This window comes from Rattus rattus, chromosome 2 (assembly GCF_011064425.1).
Source record: "Rattus rattus isolate New Zealand chromosome 2, Rrattus_CSIRO_v1, whole genome shotgun sequence".
NCBI lineage: Eukaryota > Metazoa > Chordata > Mammalia > Rodentia > Muridae > Rattus > Rattus rattus.
In genome coordinates, this window is record NC_046155.1 from 182,666,557 (window position 1) to 182,692,289 (window position 25,733).

The window sequence follows — 25,733 nt, forward strand, 5'->3', positions numbered from 1 at the left end:
CTATATTAAAGGGTTGCAGCATTAGGAAGATTGAGAATATATACATGCATATATATGTGTATATATATATATATATAACATATACATTATACATATACTATATTAATGGGTCACAATATTAAAAGGGTTGAGAACCACTCACCTAGAAGGTACCATGATAAAAAGTGAAGTGTTTTTCTTTTGCTCAGTCTCTACCTGGGATAGTTTCTGGGTTTGGTCCCTGACTGACATCCTTTAAGACAGTACGTAAATGTTCAGTTTAGTGAGGTTTCCTCCTGTAGCTGGTAACATCTCACAGAAACACAAGATGCTTCATGAATTTTCACGTCAACCTTGTGCTGTAGAGGGCACATTAACCTCTGGCATTTCAGTGAGCACTGATTGCTGTCATTTGAAATTTAGTGTGATTTCTTCTGTAGCCTAATGTGTGACTATTTCTGCAAGTGTGGTACCTCAAACTGAGCACACGCGCGCGCGCGCACACACACACACACACACACACACACAGACTTCATGTACTCATCTACTTTCTGTTTGTCACAGGGTCCATCAATGCACTTGATCATCTGGCAGTAGTTCCCCTTCTCCTTCTTCTGGCTATAGACCTCCAGTCTATCTGTTCCTCTTGACTGATCCAGGATGTCATCCTTGGCTGTTTCCACCTAGGCAAGGTCTGATTGTTGCTGAAACTTGGATAGTCTGGGTGATTCAAAACAAACAAACAAACATAACATTCAAGCAATATTAAAATTGGTAAAACAATATTTAATAGGCATGGAACTTTCAAAAGGGGAATTAAAAATAATAAATTACTACTATTATGAATCCTGACAGCTCATGAAAATACTACTTCTGAAAGTTCCTTTAAAGTTGATTTTCATGGGCATAGTTGTGCCATAACTTTGTTCTTTTCTATTTTTAAAGCTTCTTAAGTCTGTTGATGGCCATAATTCCAGTGACTTTTCTCAAGGATTTAGGAATGTTCAATGAGACCCAGGTTACAATAAACTCTGTGTCCCAGAGTTTCTTGTGCATTGGGACTATGCATTATCATCTAAATATGGCTGGTGCACAGGGACCACTTCTAAAGGAGATGCAAATGGGGAGACAGACATAGTATCTCTCTGAAAGATCACTCTGGATAGGCTGCATTTCTTACTAAGAAGGTGTGGTCTCTCTTGTTTCTCCACTCTCTTCTCAATCAGGAACTGCAGGAAATAGAAGGCACACTTGCAAAGATTGTAGGAGCCAAAGGAATCCAGAATAATAGGAGAACACAGTCCACAGAATCAACTAAGCAGGGTTCATAGGGGCTCACAGAGACTGAAGGAACAATCATGGAACCTGCATGGGTCTGACCTATGACCTCCCCGTACATGCTGTGGTTGTTTAGCGTGGTGTTTCTTGGAGACTTCTAACAGTGGGAGTGGGTGCTGCTCTGATTCTTTTGCTTGCTCTTGGGAACTTTTCCTTCTTCTGAGTTGCCTCATCCAGCCTTAATATAAGGGTCTGTGCCTAATCTTATTGCATCAGGTTATGCCATGTTTGGTTGATATCCCTGGGAGACCTGCTCTTTTCTGAAGGGAAATAGAGGAGGAGAAGTGACTCTAGTGGGGAGGAGAGATGGGGCAACTGGGAGGAGTGGAGGGAGAGAAGATTGTGGTTAGGAGACACTGTATGAGATAAGGATAAATAAAAAGAAAAGATGTTAAAAATGAAGGCACAATTGAAGGGATTTTGGAGATGATATTTACAAATCCTTTCCACCAGGGTACAGTAACTCCCATCTTCTGAGGGGGATCCAGAGGGGAGGTAGAGGCACTCAGAAATTAGAAACAGCATTAGCCAAAAGCGAATGCTAACTCATTTGATCTGAAATGGAAAAGAGGAATGAATGCTACCACAGACAAGGAATCACAGCAGAGAGTTGCCTGACAAGATCAGCCGTGGCAAAGGAGCCAGCCCCTGGTAGAACCATGATGTAAGGAAGGACAGGGAGAAAGTCAGACAACACCTACTTTGATCTCTGGCCTCCCTCTAATCTCCTGTAGGTGTCATAAGTGTGATGGATACAACTGGCAGGGAGAGGCTTAGGAGTCTAGGTGGCACTCTTTGTATACATACAAACAGGCATGTGTGTATGTATGAGTGTATGTGCATTCATTTCCCCACGAGCCACTGTGACACAGAGAACCGGTCAGAGGAAGGCAAAGAAAACTTTAGGTTTAGGAGAATAACGAGCACATGCCCAAGATCTGTTCTAAACAACTGAAGCCTGGTGTCAGGTGAGTTTTAAAATCATAGCAGAAGAATCCACCAGGAACAGCTGGCTTGTGGGAATTGTTGGTATGAATGACACTGGCCACTGCAGATATAGTCACAGTTGTATTTATGTTTTGTGAGGACTCTGTGTTTTGGGGGCATTTACACTTTTCATTATTTAGCATATAGAATGTTTTTAATTGTGCTATTAAATCTGTGATATTTTATTTTGTTGACACTGCCTTTGTAGCCATAGTTAAAAAGTTTCTTGTCCTTAATGATTTAAGTTTTAATAAATGATGTGATGTTACATGAGTTTCCTGAACTGTGTAGAAATATCCATACATTTCTATGTGTGTGTGTATACACAATAAGCAGCCCATAACAATGGAATCTCAGATTCCCCCTGGCTTTCTGATGCGCTTAAACCATTTAGCTAAGAAAAAATAAGTGCTAGGAAGTGGGCTTGAACTAAATTATGTAGGGCAAGTGGGACTGCTTCTCCACAATGGAGGTAGGAAGATTATGTCTGGAGTAGGAGATCCTTTAGTGCATCTCGTGGTACCACCATGTTTTATGATTGAAGTCAATAGGAAACTCCAACGACCTAATCTAGATGGGTCACTCCTCCGGGAAAAGAATCAAGATCTGAGGTGCTTGTGGAGGGTAGAGGAAGAACATAATGAGTAGTAGAAGAAGGTGGTTATAAATACTAGCCAAGGCCCCATGATAAATTGTCAGAATGGGGATTATAACTGACATGAGTGTTTCTGTCATATTTTATTAGTAATGTGTTCGTACAGATATTTGTGTTTCCTTTTCTCAAATTCTTTATCTTGAAATGTAGCATCAGTAAGGAGAATATCATTGGTTATCATATTTGAATTGAGACACTAAAACAGAATGTCCTTTAGGAAGCATTGCCACCTATTTTAGAATTTGTGGTAGTGCATGGGATAGTCATATCATGTTAAGGGTAACTGTGACCTTATTATTGACATGGAAATCAAGCATGACATAAGGACATATGATTGAGTATCAAGTTGACCAGGGGTGGATTTTGGATAGCCATTCTTTGTGGTCAACTTGACTGCTAAAACTCAAATGGCTGTGTACACTTGTGAGGGAATTTTCTTTTTCTTTCTTTTTTTTCTTTATTAACTTGAATATTTCTTATTTACATTTTGATTGTTATTCCCTTTTCCGGTTTCTGGGCCAACATCCCCCTAACCTCTCCCTCTCCCCTTCTATATGGGTGTTCCCCTCCCCATTCTCCCCCCATTACCGCCCTCCTCTCAACAATCACGTTCACTGGGGGTTCAGTCTTAGCAGGACCAAGGGCTTCCCTTTCCCCTGGTGCTCTTACTAGGCTAGAGGGAATTTTCTTAATCAAATCATTTTAAGTGGGAAGACTCACCTTTAATCCAGATATTCAGAGGGGAGGATCCACCATTAGTTTGGGCCATACTTTCTGTATAAAGGATATGGAAGAAGGGAGCTTTTGCCCTTTACCTGTTTGTCCTGACTCTCTCTGAAAAATTCATTCCTTCACTGTTGTTAGAGCCTACTTTTCAGGGATTCTGGCATATACTGAATATCAGCTGAGATATCCAGTTTTATGAGCTGGATTATTGGACTTTCTATTGGTAGACAGCCATTGTTGGAATAGCTGGACTGCAGCCAGAAAATCCTTTTACTATATAATACATACATACAGACATATATACATACAAACATACATACACACAGGTATGTGTATTTATACCCCCACCTACGTGTATTCACTATATTAGTTCTGTTCCTTTGGATAACCCTAATACAGCTAAATGTGTATATATAAAATGTTTATATTTTTTCATATATGTAGTATCGTTGCAATGTGTTATTTTAACTGCTACATTACTATTATGATGTATCCTGAATCTAATAAGGGAAATCATTCCATTGTCCATTTTTACTGCTTAAAATCGTAACTCTTTTAAAGTTAACAGAGAAATTTGTGTAAATTATTTGTAAAAGCTATGATGTGAAGATTAGTAATAAATACACTGGGAATACCTGTACTTCTTTCAGTTAGACAAGTGGCAACCATGCCTATTTTGTTTATAATATTAAATTGTATGCACAATATTTTTTGCATTAATTCATACGCACTGCTAAGAATTCTTTCTTTACATTTTAGTAAAGTACCATGGACATCTTTTCATTCAAACACAGAAAATATTCCAATGTATGATGGCCCTGCATTTATTTATATGCTTTTCTTTTGATGAACAATTAGTGGTTTTTAGTTTTCCCCATTGTTAGATAGTATCATGAGATGAATATCCTTTAAGTTGTATAATTCATTTCCTTAGAAAAAGTTCATTTTTTGGGGTAAAAAGAAATTATATTTTAACTTTGATAAAGGTTGCCAGATAACTCTTCCGGAAAGACTTATTTCTCTGTGTCTGACATTGTCTTTCCCTTTCTCATCTTCAGCTCCTGGGGATTTCCATTATTACTAATGAATTTCCATTAGCTAACTTGAAGGGTGAAAATAATACTTCACTATGATTTTGTTTGTGTTTTGTTGCTCATGAATAAAAAGTTAAACTCCTGATCACATATGCACTGTATGCTTATATATATTTAGTGTACACTTATCTTCATTCTATGACACACACACACACACACACACACACACTTGCTTTTGTGTTTACATTTAGTAGGTATAGTGTTTCAAATGTTCCCCATGTTGTGGCAGTATTTCATATTGTTTTATATCTCACTAACCCACTATATAGATACACTGCGTTTTGCTTATGTATTGATCAACTGATAAATATTTAGGTTTTAAAATCTTTGTTATACTCTACTTCACTCACTGTAATATGTTAAAACTATTAGACTATTAAATATTACATACACACATGCATGGGTTGAAACCCATTTTTATATTTGTGGGTACTTTAATGAAAAATAAATACATAGTTACACAGGTTTAAACTACTTTATTTACTTGCTTTTCCTGGTTTTTTCAACATATCATGTACATATTTGAACGATTTATGTTATCATGTTCCCAGATGAATTTTAGTTTTGACATAATTTTAAGAGAAATCTTCGTAACATACAACTTCTAGAACACAGTTTTAAATTTTTCTATAGACTCATTCATACTTAGCTATGGTATAAGATAGAAATCTTTTCTCCCATAATGAACAATTGCTAGTCTTGTGCTACTTCTGAATAACATTTATTTTTTGCAATAGTGTCAAATATGTTCTTTACTTACATCAATTTCCAAAATATGCATTGGTTTGTAGATTGGTTCTATTTTATTTCATCAGTTGGTTTGTAAAGTCATTCTATTTTATTTTATCAACCTACTTTTCTGTGTCTGGGATAATACCATACATTTGATAATGCTGGTTAATTATATATTAGTTATAAACCAGACAAGATATTATTAGGTGAGATTAAATATGTAATTGCCTGTTACATATGAATTATTTCAATAAATATTAAGGACTATTTCATTAGGATTTTTTCAATTGGAGTATAATTTACATACCTCAATATTATCCTTTTAAGGTACTAGCCATCACTCTAATCAATTTCTGGAATAATTTTTAATAGTGTACAAGAACTCAACTCTTCATTTGCTGTTCTTGCCAACCCTGGATAAACACAAGTCCACTTTCTGTTTCTATGGACATTTATGCTCTGAATATTTCATTTAAACAGAACCAAACAATAAATTTTTGTTCTTATATTTGTTTTGAGATAAGTTCTTGCTGTTTAGTCCATGTTGTCTTCAAATTTGTGATCTTCCTGTCTCACCTTCCTGAGTAATAGGATTGGAGGCAGGCACCATCACATTTGGCTATTATAAGAGTGGCTTTTTCTTTATTTCACTTAGTATAGTGTTTTCCAAGTTTTCCCATGTTGTGAAAATACTTATATTGTCTTACATCTGAATAACTAATATATGTATATACTGCATTTTGATTATATGTTAATCAGCTGACACACAATTGGATTTTAAAATGTATGTTATACTATACTTCACCCACTGTAATACATTTGAATAATCAGACTATTAAATGAATGCCTGGATAATACTTTGAAGAGAAGACTGACCTTCATCCTGGTGAAATACTTCATAACTATTGTAGTCTATGGCTGTCCCAACACTTAGGAACTCTTGCTGTTCTTGTAGAGGAGCTGACTTCTGTTTTCAATATCCACGTCTGGTGGATTACAACACAGGTAACTCCGGCTCTAGGGAGTTTTCTTGTTTTCACAGGCACCTGCACTCAGACATGCAAATTCACACATGTGCACTGGCACAGGCACACAGACGTTTAAAAATGAAGCAAATCTTTAACAATATTATAGTCTACATAAAACGATGTGAACAGAATTATAAATAAATTGAATTTAATTTTTCAGAAGCAACAAAGCCCCAATTTCAGTAGGAATGGTCAGTTGTACTGCTGGAAACTCAATTTTCCAGTTGATAATTTCTTGCAAAGCAAACTGCATAACATAGTGACAAAGAGTCGTGTGCTGGAGGATGGAATGACCTTGCAAACTCTGGAATGTGATGTTGTAGAGAAATGATGGGAGTGGGCAGGGAGAGATTCAATGGGAAAGTATCTGGAGCTTAAAATCAATTGATATTGGTATGTTAAAAGATTATGCTGTTTTATCTCAATTTGGGCTGTCACTGGACCTCCTTTGCCTCAGGCTCTTCTCCATTTTTGTTCCTACAGTTCTTTCAGACAGGAACAATTCTGGGTCAGAGTTTTTGACTATGGGATGGCAACCTCATTCCTCCACTTGATGCCCTGTCTTTTTACTGGAGTTGGACTCTACAAGTTTCCTCTCCCCACTGTAGGGCATTTCCTCTAAGGTCCCTCCCTTTGAGTTCTGAGAGTCGCTCACTTCCCAGGTCTCTGGTACATTCTAGGGGGTCCCCTCCACCTCCTACCTCCTGAGGTCGCCTGTTTCCATTCTTTCTGCTGGCCCTCAGTGCTTCAGTCCTGTTCCCCCAACCCAATACCTGATCTTATTTCCCTCTTCCCCTCCCTGTTGCCTTTCCCAGCCAGGTCCCTTCCTCCATCTCCCCCTTCTGTGGTTGCTTTCTTCTCCCTCCCAAGTGGGATTGAAGCATCCTCACTTGGTCCCTTCGGCTTGTTAGCCTCCTTGGGCCCTAAGGCCTGACACTATCACTGATGCTATGGTCTGCTTACAAATAGGGTCCTATCATGACTGCCTACCGAAAGGCCCAACAAGCAGCTGAAAGAGTCAAATGCAGATATTTACACCCAACCAATGGACAGAAGCTGGTGACCTCTGTGGCTGAATTTGGAAAAATGTGGAAGAAGCTGAGGAGGAGGGCGACCCCATAAGAAGACCAGCAGTCTCAACTGACCTGGACCCCATGATCTCTCAGACACTGAACCACCATCCAGGCAGCATCCACCAGTTGATATGAGGCCTCCGACACATACACAGCAGAGGTCTTCCAGGTCTGGACTCAGTCAGAGAAGATGCACCTAACCCTTGAGAGACTTGGGGCCTCAGGGAGTGGGCAGGTGTGGGGACATCCTTTTGGAGACAGGGTTGGGGAGGAGGTGTGGGATATGGAATAGTTGGAGGGTGGACCAGGAGAGGGACAAAGTCTGGACTGTAAAAAAATAAAAGATTAGAGACATCAGCGAAGAGAACAAAGAGTTGGCAGGGACAGATCTTAAGACCAGAGAATGGTAGGTGAACAGAAACCCTCAAATAACCTCTTGGTGCAGCTTATTTTATTAGCCAAAGGTACTAGTGGCTCAGCCCTCACCACTCTCATAAGCCGGGTGCTGGAGGCTCCTGAAGTTCATGTTTCTGGAGAACTGCTGGAGCTGGCCAATGTTCAGGAGCTTGCAGAAGGAGCCAATGCTGCATATTTGCAGTTGCTGAACCTGCTTGCCTGCGGTACATACCTGGATTTCATAGCCAACAAGGAGAGCCTGCCAGAACTGAGTGCAGCCCAGTGGAAGCATCTTATCATCATGAGTTTTTCATCAAGAGTGAAGTGTATCCCCTATTCTGTGCTGCTGAAGGACCGGGAGATGAGGAACCTCAGGGAACTAGAAGACTTTATCATTGAGGCTGTCTACACTGACATCATCCAGGGCAAGCCAGACTAGCGAAATCAGCTCCTAGAAGTGGATTTCTGCACTGGCGGTGACATCCGGAAGAAAGATATCAATAATATTGTCAAGACCTTGCATGAATGGTGTGACAGCTGTGAGGCAGTTCTCTTGGGCACTGAGCAGCAAGTTCTCGAGCCAACCAGTACAAAGAGAACCACTAGACTCAGCGGCAGGTGGAAGCCGAGGTTAGCAATATTAAGAAGCCACTCAAAGCAGCAGCATCCTCCTCAGCTCAGGAAATGGAGCAGCAACTGGCTGAAGGGGAGTGTCTCCCCATACTGAGCAGAGGCAACCCACAAGGAAGGTGTCCAAAGTGAAAGGTCTGGTCTCCAGCCGCCACTAGGGCCGGCTGGGGCAGCTGGCACCCAGCAGGCCTGCGTCAGGTCAGGAGGGGACACCAGGGCCTATTTCTTCCCCTCTCTAACTGCAGTGAGTTCCAGATTTGCCCACCCCTCACCAGTACCTCCCCATCCATTGCAGAAAATGATTGCTCCTTCCATGCCTCCTTTCCTAGTTGTTCCCTTCAGACTCAGGGGCTCGATGGATGCCATCTTAACATTGTCCAACACTGCCGGGCTTCCCTGCAGGGTCCTCGTGTCGGTGATGGGCTACCTCCCTCCCAGTTGTTCTTGGCCCCTGTTATTTTGTCAGGCTGGTCCTAAGCTGGAGGCAGTTTACTGAGCTCTGTGGGGTGACTGTGGAAGTGGCTCCTCCCTGAGTGAAGAGGGTGCCTTGCTTCTCCAGCCCCATGTACCACAGTACTCACAATGGTGAGGTGTCTGGTGCTGGGCTATGTTTACTAAACCTTTGGATTTTCAGCCTCTTAAGCCCAGCTAGGATCTCTCATTGAGTTGGGCTCTAGGTTGACCAACCTCTGGTGTCTGATGCCAGTGGAGGGTGCTTGGGTCTGTGGACGGCAGAAGGTGTTTCTCCTATCTTGGTGTCCTCTGCTGGCTACTCTTCCTGCTGCTTCTGACTGCTCAGCCCTGATTTGGCATTTAGGCCCAGCTGCCCACCAGGATTGTCTGCCAACATTTGCTCTCCCCAAATCTTTCAGGCCTCCTGGCTGCCTCTGGGGTAGAAGTGGTGGTGCCAAAGCCCCTCAGACTGGTGAAGGACTATTGCTGCTTCTTTCTCCTTCCTTCCCGCCCCTCCTTGGTTGGCAACCCAGAGTATGACATCGTACTCTACCCCAGCCAGAGAAAAGGACTTGTCTAGACTTTCTGAACTTGAACAGTTTCAGGTTATATTTCAACTGTTTTTGTACAGGTTGGTTCTAATACATTTCAACATGCTGTTTTTCTAAAAAAAATTAAAGAATTAAAAAAAACCTGTAAAACAAAAGAAATTATGCTGTTTTATAATAAAACCCTCACACCAAACTCAAGATTTTGGTACCTCCGTGACTTTTTATGGATGTGACTGAACAAACACCTACTTAGTCCAGACTTACCACCCATTGGCAGACCAAAGGTGTGAGACTAGACTCGTGAATGAATGAGAGTTTTGGGGTTACTTACGGGAGAATGGGGGAGGGATTACTTGTAGGAGCATACTTGACCCAAAGGCAGCTGTAACACTGACAAATCCAGCCCAGCATGGATGACAACTCACGAAAGATGTATCCCTGGAGCTGTCTGTCCATCTGTCACCTTGCAAGTTCCACAATGGGGCCCCAATGTTTTTCAGGGTCAGAGCATGAGGTCTGGTGCAGCCTCATTCTCCTCTCCAGAATGCAGCAGCTCTCAGTCTCACCTGAAGCACTAGCCTCAGTGCTTCTGTTCTACAACACTCTGGAGGCTCTTTGCTTTGGGCTCTAGGTAATGTGCATTGCAGCTGCCTATGGAACAAACATGGCCTCCTCTAACATACATTTATTTATTTATTTAAGATTTTATTGTGGGATTCCCCAACATACCTTATTCTTTTTGTGTGTGATTATTTATTAGATATATTTCTTTATTTACATTTCAAACGTTATTCTCTTTCCTGGTTTCCTGTCCGTAAGTTCCCTATCCCTTCCCCTCCCCCATATGGTTGTTCCCCCCTCCATCCATCCCCCTTACCGCCCCCCCTCCCCAACATTTCCCTGTACTGGGGATCCAACCTTGGCAGGACCAAGGGCTTCCCCTTCCACTGTTGCCCCAACAAGGCCATCCTGTGCTACATATGCACTTGGAGCCCTTGGTCAGTCCATGTGCAGTCCCTGAGTAGTGGTTTAGTCACTGGAAGCTCTGGTTGGTTGGCATTGTTGTTCTTATAGGGTTGCAAACCTCCTCAGCTCCTTCAATCCTTCCTCCAACTCCCCCAAATTGGGTCCCATTCTCAGTTCGGTGGTTTGCTGCTAGCATTGACCTCTGTATTGGACATGCTCTGGATGTGTCTCTCAGGAGAGATCTATATCCGGTCCCTTTCAGCATGCACTCTTTAGCTTCATCAATCTTATCTAGTTTTGGTGGCTGTATATGTATGGGCCACATGTGGGGCAGGCTCTGAATGGCCGTTCCTTTAGTCTTTGTTCTAAACTTTGCCTCCATATTCCCTCCTATGGACATTTTTGTCCCCCCTTTTTGTTTTTGTTTTTTTTTTTTGTTTTGTTTTGTTTGTTTTTTCTTTCTACATTTTATTATTTCAAATCATGTGAACAATTCCATAAAACATGTGAAAAAAGCAAGGAAGTGTTCAAAGCTGGAGGTCCCGGACCTGGGGCCAGGGCGTGAGAGGCCTTACCCCCAGCAGTGGTTCCTAGATTAGCGCTAAAGAGTTACATTTAGGTTAATGGAACCTGGGCCCAGGGCTTCAGGGTAGGACCCTCAGTGGCATTGGCAGTTGTTTGGAACAGCCCTTTGAATCCAATTCCATGGAGGGCAGGGCAGGGAGCCGCCCAAAGAGGGATGGGTGTAAACAGGCAGACACACTCAAGGCATGGAATCTCTGGAAAGGGGTTGGGGGTAGGGGCAGGGGTGCTGGTCAGGACATGACAGTTTTAAATAGGTTTCTCTAAAATGTTTTCTAGATTTGCAGTTTTTCTTTTTCTTTTCTCCTTTCCTTCCTTTTTCTTTTTATTAAAGCTATGAGAATGAGCAGGTGACTTTGTCTCCAGTAATGGTAGTGTCTCTCACACTTCTTGTGCTTTTTCCATTGGGGCCTCCGAGTCACAGAGAGTCAGGTAGGCAGGAAGCTCCCTGTAAACATTTGGACTTGGGTCAAGGCTGGTGTTGGGACAAAGTCAGGGGTCTAGGCTGGAGGAGTTGGTACCTCTCCAGACATAGGCCTTGGGAAACTCTGCATGAGCTCCCCGCTCACCCCAATGAACAAGACAATGGTTAGAAATCCAAATGGGTGCCCAGAAAGGATGTACCATGGCCACTCCTGGCACCTCAGACAAAGGTGGGTTTTAGACGACAGGGAGGCCTGTGGCAATCCATCCCCTAAGTCTAGAGCTGAGGGAAGGGACAGGGAAGCTGAGAACAGAGAGAAGAGATGGGAGAAGCAACTGGGGAAACAGGCAAGGAGCATGGTCTTCTTGCCCCCATCTTCCTCATGAGTAGTGGGGAGCAGAGTCGGTGGTGGCCCGTCCTGCCAGATCCACTGCCCCTCAGAAGAAGCCACAGTCCTTCAGGTTGTTCTTGATGATGACGTCAGTGGTGGCATCAAACACAAACTGCACGTTCTTGGTGTTGGTGGCATACGTGAAATGCGTGAAGATCTCCTTGGTGTCTTTGCATTTATTCAAGTCCTCAAACTTGCTCTGGATGTAGCTGGCTGCCTCGTCATACTTGTTAGCCCCTGTGTACTCAGGGAAACAGATGGTCAGGGGCTCTGTGTGATCAGGTCCTTCTTGTTGAGGATGATGGAGGTGTCTGTGAATCACTTGTTACTGCAGATGCTATCAAACAGCTTCACGCTCTCATGCAGGTGATTCATCTCCTCATCCTAGCCAGCCCCAAGTCATAGGCGCTCAAGGCAACACAGAAGATAATGGTCGTGACACCCTCAAAGCAGTGTATCCACTTCTTCCGCTCAGATGGCTGACCACCCACATCAAACATCTTAAAGTGTAAGTCCTTGAAGGTGAAGTATGTTTCAACGATGCCTGTGGTCTTCACACGGGTCCGCAGCACATCCTGCTGCATAGGGATATAGTCACTGTGCAATGCGCTCCAGGTCATTTAGGCAGTAAGTGGCTGAGTCCTTGAGCTGGTATTCCGGTGAGCGGCCAAAGCAGGTTTGCACACCATGGTCAGCCCAGAGCCTCTGGATGACGCCCGACAGGTCTTCAGGAAGCATACCTTGCTCCGCAGCAGCACAGGACAGTGCAAACAGCTGCCTGGCGTCATCTGCACACTCGGGGTCAGCAAAGTCGATCTGCAGGTTGCCCATGGGCTTGACGATGGCCATGATAGATTGGACGGAGTTGCTGTAGACAACTGCATGGTACTGCCCGCACTCCTCCTCTGAGTAACCGTTCTCATAGATGATCTTCATCGGCTTGAAGATGGTGCTCTTTCCCGATTCTCCAGCACCCAACAGAAACAACTTCATCTTCCATTCTGCCTTCTCTCCATCCTCACGTAGGTTTTTGTTCATCATCTTAGAGTGCTTGGCTGCCACCTTGTCCTCTGCGCTCACGGTGCAGCCTATCCTGCTGTCCACTGGCCTGGACTGGCCCCCACAGGGCCCACAACCTGGTTCTGCCCCGCCGGACTCACTCTGCTCCCACCACCAGCCCTCTGTAGGAAGCTCTCAGGTCCTCAGGTACTAGCAACTGCCTTTGTTCCCCCTTTTAAGAAGGAGTGGGAGCATCCACATTTTGGTCGTCCTTCTTCTTGTGCTTCCTGTATTCTCTGGATTGCATCTTGGGTAATTCGAGCTCTTGGGCTAATATTCATTTATCAATGAGTGCATACCAAGTATGATTTCTGTAATTGGGTTACCTCACTCAGGATGATATTTTCTAGTTCCATCCATTTACCTATAAATTTCATGAAGTCATCGTTTTTTATAGCTGAGCAGTATTCCATTGTGTAGATGTACCACATTTTTTGAATCCATTCCTCTGTTGAAGGGCATCTGGGTTCTTTCCAGCTTCTGGCTATTATAAATAAGGCTGCTATGAACGTAGTCGAGCATGTGTCTTTGTTGTATGTTGGAGCATCTTTTGGGTATATGCCCAAGAGAGGTATAGCTGGGTCCTCAGGTAGTGGAATGTCCAATTTTCTGAGGAACCTCCAGACTGATTCCAGAGTGGTTGTACCAGTTTACAATCCCACCAACAATGGAGGAGTGTTCCCCTTTCGCAACATCTTCTCCAGCATCTACTGTCACCTGATTTTTTTTATCTTGGGCATTCTGACTGGTATGAGGTAGAATCTCAGGGTTGTTTTTATTTGCATTTCCCTGATGACTAAGGATGTTGAACATTTCTTTAGGTGCTTTTTGGCCATTCAATAATCCCCATCTGAGAATGTTTTGTTTAGTTCTGTACCCCATATGTTAATAGGGTGATTTGGCTCTCTGGAGTCTAACTTCTTAAGTTCTTTGTATATTTTGGATATTAGCCCTCTATCAGATGTAGGATTGGTAAAGATCTTTTCCCAATCTGTTGGTTGCCATTTTGTCCTAATGACAGTGTCTTTTGCCTTACAGAAGCTTTGCAGTTTTATGAGGTTCCATTTGTCGATTTTGATCATAGAGCATGAGCCATTGGTGTTTTGTTCAGGAAATTTTCCCCAGTGCCTATGTGTTTGAGATTCTTTCCCACTTTTTCTTCTGTTAGTTTGAGTGTATCTGGTTTGATGTGGAGGTCCTTGATATACTTGGACTTAAGCTTTGTACATGGTGATAAGAATGGATCGATTTGCATTCTTCTACATGCTGACCTCCAGTTGAACCAACACCATTTGCTGAAAATGCTATCTTTTTTCCATTGGATGGTTTTGGCTCCTTTGTCAAGTATCAAGTGACCATAGGTGTGTGGGTTCATTTCTGAGTCTTCAATTCTATTCCACTGGTCAATCTGTCTGTCTCTGTACCAATACCATGCAGTTTTTATCACTATTGCTCTGTAATACTGCTTGAGTTCAGGGATAGTGATTCCCCTGAAAGTCCTTTTATTGTTGAGGATAGTTTTAGCTATCCTGGGTTTTTTGTTATTCCAGATGAATTTGCAAAATGTTCTGTCTAACTCTCTGAAGAATTGGATTGGTATTTTGATGGGGATTGCATTGAATCTGTAGATCACTTTTGGTAAAATGGCCATTTTTACTATATTAATCCTGCCAATCCATGAGCATGGGAGATCTTTCCATCTTCTGAGATCTTCTTCAATTTCTTTCTTCAGAGGCTTGAAGTTCTTATCATACAGATCTTTCATTTACTTGGTTAAAGTCACACTGAGGTATTTTATATTATTTGGGAGTATAATGAAGGGTGTCATTTCCCTAATTTCTTTCTCTGCTTGTTTATCCTTTGAGTGGAGGAAGACTACTGATTTGTTTGAGTTAATTTTCTTCCCTGACACTTTGCTGAAGTTGTTTATCAGGTTAAGTAGTTCTCTGGTGGAACTTTTGGGGTCACTTAAGTACACTATCATATCATCTGCAAATAGTGATGTTTTGATTTCTTCCCTTCCAATTTGTATCCCTTTGACCTCCTTTGGTTGTCTGATTGCTTTATCTAGGACTTCGAAAACTATATTGAATAAGTAGGGAGAGTGGGCAGCCTTGTCTAGTCCCTGATTTTAGTGGGATTGCTTCAAGTTTCTCTCCATTTAGTTTTATGCTGGCTACTGGTTTGCTGTATATTGTTTTTACTATTTTAGGTATGGGCCTTTTATTCCTGATCTTTTCTGGACTTTTATGACGAATGGGTGTTGAATTTTGTCAAATGCTTTCTCAGCATCTAATGAAATGATCATGTGGCTCTTACCTTGAATTATCTTGTGGATTATGTTGATGGATTTCCATATATTAAACCATCCCTGCATCCCTGCGATGAAGCCTACTTGATCATGATGGATGATGTTTGTGTGTGTGTGTGTGTGTGTGTGTGTGTGTGTGTGTGTTCTTGGATTTGGTTTGCAAGAAGTGTATTGAGTAATTTTGCATCAATATTCATAAAGGAAATTGGTCTGAAGTTGTCTTTCTTTGTTTGGTCTTTGTATGGTTTCAGTATAAGAGTAATTGTGACTTCATAGAAGGAATTTGATAGTGCTCTGTCTGTTTCAATTTTGTGGAATAGTTTGAATAGTATTTGGTTTGAGGTCTTCTATGAAGGTCTGATAGAATTTGGCACTAAACTCATCTGGTCCTGGGCTCTTTTTGGTTGGGAAACTTTTAATAACTGCTTCTACAATTTTAGGAGTTATGGGGTTCTTTATATGGTTTATTTGTTCCTGATTTAACCTTGGTATCTGGTGTCTGTCTAGAAAGTTGTCCATTTTCTTCGGTTTTTCCATTTTTGTTGAATATAGGCTTTTGTAGTAGGATCTGATGATGTTTTTAATTCCTCAGATTCTGTTTTTTTTTTTTTTTTCCGGAGCTGGGGACCCGAACCTGGGGCCTTGGCGCTTGCTAGGCAAGCTCTACCACTGAGCTAAATCCCCAACCCTCAGATTCTGTTTTTATGTCTGTCTTTTCATATCTGATTTTGTTAATTTGTATATGCTCCCTGTGACCTCAGGTTAGTCTGGGTAAGGGTTTATCTGTCCTGTTGACTTTCTCAAAGAACCAGCTACTGGTTTTGTTGATTCTTTGTATAGTCCTTTTCATTTCTACTTGGTTGATTTTCACCCCCGTGTTTGATTATTTCCTGCCTTCTACTCCTCCTGGGTGTGTTTGCTTCTTTTTGTTTGAGAACTTTTAGGTGTTGTCAAGCTGCTGACATATGCTCTCTCCTGTTTCTTTCTTTCTTTTTTTTCCTCTTTATTAACTTGAGTATTTCTTATTTACATTTTGATTGTTATTCCCTTTCCCGGTTTCTGGGCAACATCCCCCTAACCCCTTCCCCTCCCCTTTTTTATGAGTGCTCCCTTTCCCATCCTCCCCCCATTACCGCCCTCCCCCCAACAATCCCGTTCACTGGGGGTTCAGTCTTGGCAGGACCAAGGGCTTCCCCTTCCGCTGGTGATCTTACTAGGCTATTCATTGCTACCTATGAGGTCAGAGTCCAGGGTCAGTCCATGTATAGTCTTTGGGTAGTGGCTTAGTCCTTGGAAACTCTGGTTGGTTGGCATTGTTGTTCATATGGGGTCTCAAGCCCCTTCAAGCTCTTCTAGTCCTTTCTCTGATTCCTTCAACGGGGGTCCCGTTCTCAGTTCAGTGGTTTGCTACTGGCATTCGCCTATGTATTTGCCGTATTCTGGGTGTGTCTCTCAGGAGAGATCTACATCCGGTTCCATGGTGATCTGATGGGATGCATGGGATTATTTCTATCTTCCTGTATCTGTTGAGGTCTGTTTTGTGACTGATTATAGGGTCAGTTTTGGAGAAGGTACCATGAGGTGCTGAGAAGAAGGTATATCCTTTTGTTTTAGGATGGAATGTTCTATAAATATCTGTTAAATCCATTTGGTTCATAACTTCTGTTAGTTTCTCTGTGTCTCTGTTTAATTTCTGTTTTGATGATCTGTCCATTGATGAGAGTGTGGTTTTGAAATCTTCTACTATTACTGTGTGAGATGCAATATGTTATTTAGCTTTAGTAAGGTTTCTTTTATGAATGTAGGTACCCTTGCATTTGGAGCATAGATATTTAGGGTTGAGAGTTCATCTTGGATTTTTCCTTTGAGAAATATGAAGTGTCCTTCCTTATCCTTTTTGATAACTTTTGGTTGAAAGTCAATTGCATTAGATATTAGAATGGCAACTCCAGCTTGTTTCTTTGGGCCATTTGCTTGGAAAGTTGGTTTTCCAGCCTTTTACTCTGAGGTGGTGTCTGTCTTTGTCTCTGACGTGTGTTTCCTGTATGCAGCAAAATGCTGGGTCCTCTTTACATATTCAGTCTTAACAGACTATGTCTTTTTTGGGGGGGAATTGAGTCTGTTGATGTTGAGAGCTATTAAGTAATAGTGATTTTTACTTCCTGTTATTTTCGTCGTTGGAGGTGGAATTGTGTTTGTGTGTCTCTCTTTTGGTTTCATTGTAAGGAGATTTCATTCTTGCTTTTTGTTCAGCATAATTTCTCTTTTTGTGTTGGAGTTTTCCATCTATTATCCTTTGTAGGGCTGGATTTGTAGAAAGATATTATGTAAATTTGGTTTTGTCATGGAATATCTTCGTTTCTCCATCTATGTTAATTGAGATTTTTGCTGGATATAGTAGCCTGGGCTGGTATTTGTGTTCTGTTAGGGTCTGTATGACATCTGTCCAGGACCTTCTGGCTTTCATAGTCTCTGGTGAGAAGTTTGGTGTAATTCTTATAGGTCTGCCTTTATATGTCACTTCACCTTTTCCCCTTACTGCTTTTAAAATTCTTTCTTTGTTTTGTGCATTTGGTGTCTTGAGTATTATGTGATGGGTGGAATTTCTCTTCTGGTCCAGTCTATTTGGAGTTCTGTACGCTTCTTGTATGTTCATGGGCATCTCTTTCTTTAGGTTAGGGAAGTTTTATTCTATAATTTTGTTGAAGATACTTATTGGCCCTTTAACTCTCTTCTATACCTATTTTCCTCAGGTTTGATCTTCTCATTGTGTCCTGGATTTCCTGGATGTTTTGGGCTAGGAGCTTTATGTGTTTTACATTATCTTTGATGGTTGTGTCAATGTTTTCTATGGTATCTTCTGCCCCTGAGATTCTCTCTTCTATCTCCTGTATTCTGTTGGTGATACTTGTATCTATGACTCCTGGTCTCTTCCTTAGGTTTTCTAGCTCCAGGGTTGCCTCCCTTTGTGCTTTCTTTATTGTTTCTATTTCCTTTGTAAAATCCTGGATGGTTTTTTTCAATTCCTTCACCTGTTTGGTTGGGTTTTCCTGTAATTCTTTCAGGGATTTTTGTGTTTCTTCTTTAAGGGCTTCTACTTGTTTACTTGTGTTGTCCTTTATTTCTTTAAGGGAGTTATTTATGTCCTTTTCAAAGTCCTCCATCATTATCATAAAATGTGATTTTAAATCTATGTCTTGCTTTTCCAGCATGTGTATATGTCCAGTATTTTCTGTTAGGAAAACTGGGCTCTGATGAAGAAAAGCGTTATTATTTTCTATTGCTTAAGTTCCTCTAGCTCATTGGGTTGTCTCTGGTGTTTGGTTGTCTTGCTGTTTCTGACAGTGACTTGACCCTCCTATAGGCCTCTGTGTCAGGACTCCAGCAGAAGTCTTTTCTGTTTTCTTTCAGCTGTTTCTGTGAAAAGATGCTCTAATCTTAGTTGTGTAGGCATTTCTGCTGACTGTCTTTCAGCTCTCGGCATGGGCAGGAATCAGAAGTGTCGTGCCCCTAACTGCTCTTAGGTCCTTGCACCCAGGGGGCACAGCTGGCACTAGGTGATTCCCTCTTGGGTCGGGAATGTGGGCAGAGGGTAGTCTTCTCTGATTTCTCAGGAGTTTCAGTGTGTCTGAGGGTGCAGCTCTCTCCCACATGGGATTTGTGTGCAGGGAGCTGTTTGACTGGTTCAGTTCAGTTCTGGGTGCAGACTAGAACTGCAGGTACTTGTGACTGACTGTTCCTATATTCCTGTGTCCAGCAGCACTGTGCAGTTTCCCCTTGGACCAGGGATGTGGGCAGAGGTGTGGAGAAGTGGCAGTCTGTCCTGCGGTTTTAGGATGTCTGCACTTCTGGGTGTTCAGCTTTCTTCCCCACCAACATACCTTATTCTTATTTGAATCTATTCCCCACTCTGTCACCCATGCCTTACTTCCTTCTGGCCTCTTTCCTTTTGGTCCCTTGCCTCCCCTAAAGCAATGCATTTTCTCTCCCTCCCATATGATAAGAGCCCTTCTACTCCCCTCAAGGTCTCCTTTCTTGTTTCATGACCTAAACCTGTACCATATGCATGTGAATACACACACACACACACACACACACACACACGCACACACACACACACATGCACATACATGCATACACATACAACTAAAATCTAAAATTAATATATGAGAGAGAACATATATCACTTAAAATATTTTATTTGTTATGTATGTACATGTGAAGTATGTATGTATGTATGTATGTATGTATGTATTTATTTATTTATTTATTTATTTATTTATTTATTTAATGTGTGTGCTGGCTAATTTTATGCCAACTTGACACAAGCTAGAATTTTTTGAAAGGAGAGAACCTCAATTAAAAAAATGCCTTTATAAGATCCTCTTGTAGGGCATTTTGTTTAATTAATGATTGATATGGTAGAGCCCAGCCTATTGTGAGTGGTGCAGTCCCTGGGCTGGTGGTCCGGGGTTCTATAAGAAAGCAGGCTGAGCAAGCCAAGGGGAGTATGCCAGTAAGCAGCACCCTTTCATGGCCTCTGTCTTAGAACCTGCTTCCAGGTTCCTGTCAAAATTAGTTCATCTGGTTTGCATCACCAGGTAGCTGAGCTACCTGCCACCCTTATTTATTATTTACTTTTTATGTGTGTTTGTAATTTGATCCCTAGTGCAAAATAATGGAAAACAAAAACAAAAATGTGTGAAATTATGGAAATGAAAATATACTGTCAGAAAAATATAATGCTGACCAACTGTTATAGTTATTGAAACACATGTAAATATTTTGCATTATTTGAAGCTAAGTATCCTATAACTTCACCAAAAGAAAAATGTAAACATAAGCTGTTTACTAAAGGACTTAAGTCAAACATATGTTAGAAATGAATTGATGGTGAGGGCATGGTAGGTAAATCCTGAACAATAAAAGAACTTCTGAAGGAATCACCATCCCTGACCTCAAGCTGTACTACAGAGCAATGTAAATCAACCAATCAATCAATCAATAAATACTGCATGACATTGGTGCAGAGGACAAGCTGGTCGATGAATGGAATATAATCAAAAACCGTGAAGTAAACCCACACACCTACTGGACACTTGATCTTTGACAAAGAAGCCATAAACAAAGTGGATAAAAGAAAGCATCTTCAATAAACAGTGCTGGTCTAGCTGGCAGTCTGCATGTAGAAGAATGCAAATCGATTCATAATTATCACTGCACAAAGCTCAAAGTCCAAGTGGATGAAGAATGTCCACATAAAACCAGACACACTGACTTGAATAGAAGAGAAAGTTTGAAAGAGCCTCAAATGCAATGGCACAGGGAAAAAATTCCTGAACAGAACATCCATGGCTCAGATTCTAAGATCGCCAATTAATAAATGGGACCTCCTGAAACTGAAAAACTTCTATAAGGCAAAGGACACTGTCAGTAGGACAAAGTGGCAGGTTGGGAAAAGATCTTCACTAACCCTACATCCAATAGAGAGCTAATATCCAAAACGCATAAAGAACCCAAGAAGTTAAGACTCTAAAAACCCAAATAACCCAATTAAAAAATGGGGTACAGAGCTAAACAGGGAATTCTCAGGAGAGGATCTTGAATGGCCAAGAAGCACTTAAAGAAATGTTCAGAATCTGTATTCATCAGGGAAATGCAAATAAAAAATGACCCAGAGATTACACCTTACACCAGTCAGAATGGCTAAGATAAAAAACTCAAGTGACAGCAGATGCTGGCAAGGATGTGGAGAAAGAGGAACCCTTCTTCATAGCTGGTGGGATCACAAACTTGTACAACCCTTCTGAAAATAAATCAGGCAGTTCTCTAAAAAATAAAAATAGTTCTACCTGAAGACCCAGCTGTACTCTTCCTGGGAATATACCCAAAGGTGCTCCACAATATCACTAGGACACATTTTCTACTAAGTTGATAGCAACCTTATTCTTAATAGCCAGAAGCTAGAAGCAAGCCAGATACCTCTCAAACGAAGAATGGATACAGAAAATGGGGTTTCTTTACACAAAGGAATACTACTCAGCTATTAAAATCAAGGACACCATTCATTTTGCAGGCAAATGGATGGACTAGAAAATGTTATTCTGGGTGAGATAACCCAGATCCAAAAAGACATGCATGGTATGTAGTCTCTGATAAATGGATAGTATCCAGAAGATACAGAATACCCATGATATACTCCATACATCCTAAGGAAGGCCCAAGTGAAGATGCTTCAATCTCACTTAGAAGGGGGAACAAAATAATCATGGGAGGTAGAGGGAGGGAGCAACGTGGGTGAAAGAGGGAAAGGAGAGGGGGAAAAGGGGGATCAGGTATGCAGGGAAACAAAAGAGAAGCCCAGAGGTCCCTGTATGCAGCTGCCAGGGGTAGGGGGTTGAGGGTACCTATAGAATGTCCCTGAGGCAATCAGAGAAAGAACTGGAAGAGCTTGAAGGGGCTCGAGACCCCATATGAACAACAATGCCAAGCAACCAGAGCTTCCAGGGACTAAGCCACTACCTAAAGACTATACATGGACTGACCCTGGACTCTGACCTCATAGGTAGCATTGAATATCCTAGTAAGAGCACCAGTGGAAGGGAAGCCCTGGGTCCTGCTAAGACTGAGCGTGATTGTTGGGGGGGGCGGCAATGGGGGAGGATGGGAGGAACACACATAAGAAGGGGAGGGGTAGGGATTAGGAGGATGTTGGCCGGAAACCGGAAAGGGAATAACCTTTCGAAATGTAAATAAAAATACTCAAGTTAAAATAAATACATAAATAAATAAATAAATAAATATAAATAAATAAAAAAAAACATTATAACAAAAAAAATGTCCCTGAGACCTGGTATAGTAGAGGTTATCAGGACTCAGTGTAGATGACCTTAGCCAAAATACCCAACAGTGGGGATATGGAACCTGAAGAGACCACCTTCAGTAGTTAGATAGGGGTGTCAGTGGTGGGATGGGGACACCAAGCTACCTTCAAAAATTTCGACACCAAATTGTTCCTGCATCAAAGAAATGCAGGGACAAAAATGGAGAAGAAACTGAAGGAATGGCTGACCATGATTGGCCCAGGTTGGGATCCATTCCATGTGCAGGCCACCAAACCCCTAACACTATTACTGATGCTATGTTGTGCTTGTGACAGGAAATTAGTATAGCTGTCCTGTAGAAAGGCCCTACCAGCAACTGACTGGGAGAGATGCAGATAATCACAGCTAAGCATTTCACTGAGGTCAAGTACCCCATTGAGGAATTAGGGGAATATTGAAGAAACCTAAGGGGATGGCAACCACACAGGGAAGACCAACAGTGTCAACTAACTGAGACCCCTTTGGGCTCTCAGAGTCTATGCCACCAACCAAAGAGCACACATGGTGTCCAGGGTCCCCAGCACATATGTAGCAGAGGATTGTCTTGTTTGGCTTCAGTGGGAGAGGATACAACTAATCCTAAATAGGGCTTGATTCCCCAAAATTGGGGATTGCTTGGGGGACCCTCTTAGAAGCAAAGGGAGAGGAGATGGGGAAGAACTCTGTAAGAGGGGGCTGGGAGGGGCAACATTTGGGATATAACATAAAATAATAGTAATAGATTAAAAATACAATCAGAAATGTTTTTGTAGATTAGATGTATCACTTTATAATAAAATCATAAAATTTCAGTACATAAAGGATAGAAAAATAATCTTTACTATATAGACAGGAAAAATTAAAAAAAAAAACTTCTTAAAAGAACACAGATGTTGCCCTGTCCCACTGCACTCTATCTTCTGGTCCACACCTCTAACCATAATCTGAAAAGTCTGCAGTAATCAGGGACCATCAGGTGAGACCTCCTACTCCAATTCCCTGACTTCAAGACCTTCTGGGAAAACCCTGGAGCTAAACCTCTGCTGTGCATGCTCTGCACTCCATTTCTGGGGCCTTAACCCTGTTTGCATCCGTGGAGGTCTGCTGCCATCTGTACAATAAGCTTTAACTGCAGTCTCCGAGGCCTACTGACATTGGGGACTAACAGGACTGCTACTCATACTAGGCTCAACCAGATGGTTAAAGCCTAGCATAAAACCCAATCAACAAAAAGCCAGGGCAATGTGGCATTATCAGAACCCAGTTATCCTACTACAGCAAGCCCTGGATATCCTAACACACGAATCACAAGAAGATGACCTTAAATCTAATCCTGTGAAAATGATAGAGGCTTTTAAAGAAGAAATGAATAAATTCATTAAAAAACACAAGAATATAATCAAACAGGTAGAGGCCCTTAAAAAGTAAATGAACAAATATAAAAAAGAAATACAGGAAAATATAGTAAAAAAAGGTGAAGAAAAGGAATAAAAACTGTTCAAGACCTGAAAATGAAAATATAAGCAATAAGACAAACAAACAAACAAACAAACAAACAAACAAACTGAGGCAGTCCTGGACATGGGGAAACCCAGTAAAGAGAACAGGAACTACAGACACAAGCATCACCAACAGAGCATAAAAAGATGGAAGAGAAAATCTGTAGAAGATACCATAGAAGAAATTGATACACCAGTCAAAGAAAATGTTAAAGCTAAAAAGGAAAGACTTTTAGGTGGATATTAGCCATAAAATATTACAATCAAAGACCCAAAGAAGCCAAATAACAAAAAGAGGGCCCAAGGAAGGATACTTGAATTTTACTCAGAGGGGAAACAAAATAGACACAGGAGGGAACTGAGAGAGGGGATGGGGAGGGAACAGGGCAGGAAGATCAGGTATAAGAGAGTGTGGGGCGAAAAAATGAAATCGGTGGTGGGTGGTGAGAGGGCATCTTTAGGATATAATAGAGATCTGATATGGGGATGCTCAAGAATTTCTATGGAGGTGACTCCAGCTGAGACTCTCAACAGCTATGGATATGGAGCTTGAAGTGAATACCTCCTATAGCCAGGAAGTACTCCCAGTGGAGGGATAAGGATACCAACTCACCCTCAAATCCTTTGGCCCAAAAGGTGTCCTGCCTACAAGATATTCAAGGACAAATATAGAGCAGAGACTGAGGAATGGCCAACAAATGACTGTCCCAATTTGAGACCCATCCCATGAGCAAGAACAAATTCCTGATACTGTTAATGATACTCTGTTATGTTTGCAGACAGGAGCCTAGCATAACTGTCCTCTGAGAGCTCTACCCAGCAGCTGATGAAACAGATGCAGAGATCCTACAACCAAACATTAGATGGAGCTTGGAGAGTCTTGTGGAAGAGTTGGGGGACGGATTAAGGATCCTGGAGGGTTAAAGACTCCATAAGAAGACCAATAGAGTCAACTAACCTGGACCCTTGGGGGCTCCAAGAAACTGACCCATCAACAGGCGGCAAGGATGGCCTGGACCTAGGCCCACCACATATGTAACAGGTTGATCTTCATGTTGGTCCCCCAACAACTGGAGCAGGGGTTGTTCCTGAATCTGTTGCCTGCCTGCGGATCCTGCTCCCTAACTGGGCTACCTTATTTGGCCTCAGTGGGAGAGGATGCACCCAGTCCTACAGTAACTTGATGTGCCAGGGTGGGCTGATACCCAGAGGGTCCTCTCCCTTCTCAGAAGATTAGGAGAAGAGGGATAAAGGGTGGACCTGTTTGAGGAATGGACTGGGAGGAGAGAGGGTGCTGAGATTGAGATGTAAAATGAATAAACAAATTAATGAAAAACAAATGCCTCTTGTAGAGGACCTCAGGTCACTTCTCTGCACCTATGATGTCTGGCTCACGGCCTGTTGTAATTCCAGCTCCAGGTGATCCAACATCCTTTTCTGGCCCTCACAGGCACAGACCTAGACGCAGACCCAAACATAGCTATAAATAATAAAACAAAGAAACAAACAAACCAAACCAACGAGATAGTGGTCTCTGGAACATCATAGAATAAAGTTTTCACATTTAGGAGGGAAGATAATTTCTCATCTCTAACGGATTTTCTCCCTAAAGTGTTAATAAAGAATAACATTATAATGTTATAAGATGTACAAGAATACAGCCCCGGCAGTGGTGGTGCATGTCTTTAGTTCCAGCATTCAGGAAGTAGAGGCAGGTGTGCGTTTAAGGCAGCCTGGTTTACAGAGTGAATTCCACAGCAGCCAGGGCTACACAGAGAAACCCTGTCTTACAAAACAAAACAAAACAAAGGAAAGGAAAGCAAAACAAAGCAAAACAAAACAAACAATGTGCAAGAACTCATATGAATGGAGGTTTTACTTCATTAAAGGGAACTGAAGAAATGATAGAGCAAAATGGTGGAAAACATGGAGAACAAGGAGGAAGTTAGAGCTCCAAGAGAGCGCATTAATAATCTCTCCTAGAACAAAGGATTTG

At 41.8% G+C, this 25,733-nt stretch overlaps 2 pseudogenes; one reads left to right on the top strand and one right to left on the bottom strand.

The window, feature by feature from the left end:
* The first annotated feature begins 7,988 nt into the window (after positions 1-7,988).
* Positions 7,989-8,796, top strand: LOC116892769 (annotated as a pseudogene).
* Positions 8,797-12,051: 3,255 nt separating this feature from the next.
* LOC116892765 lies at positions 12,052-13,061 on the bottom strand (annotated as a pseudogene).
* Between the last annotated feature and the right edge of the window lie 12,672 nt (positions 13,062-25,733).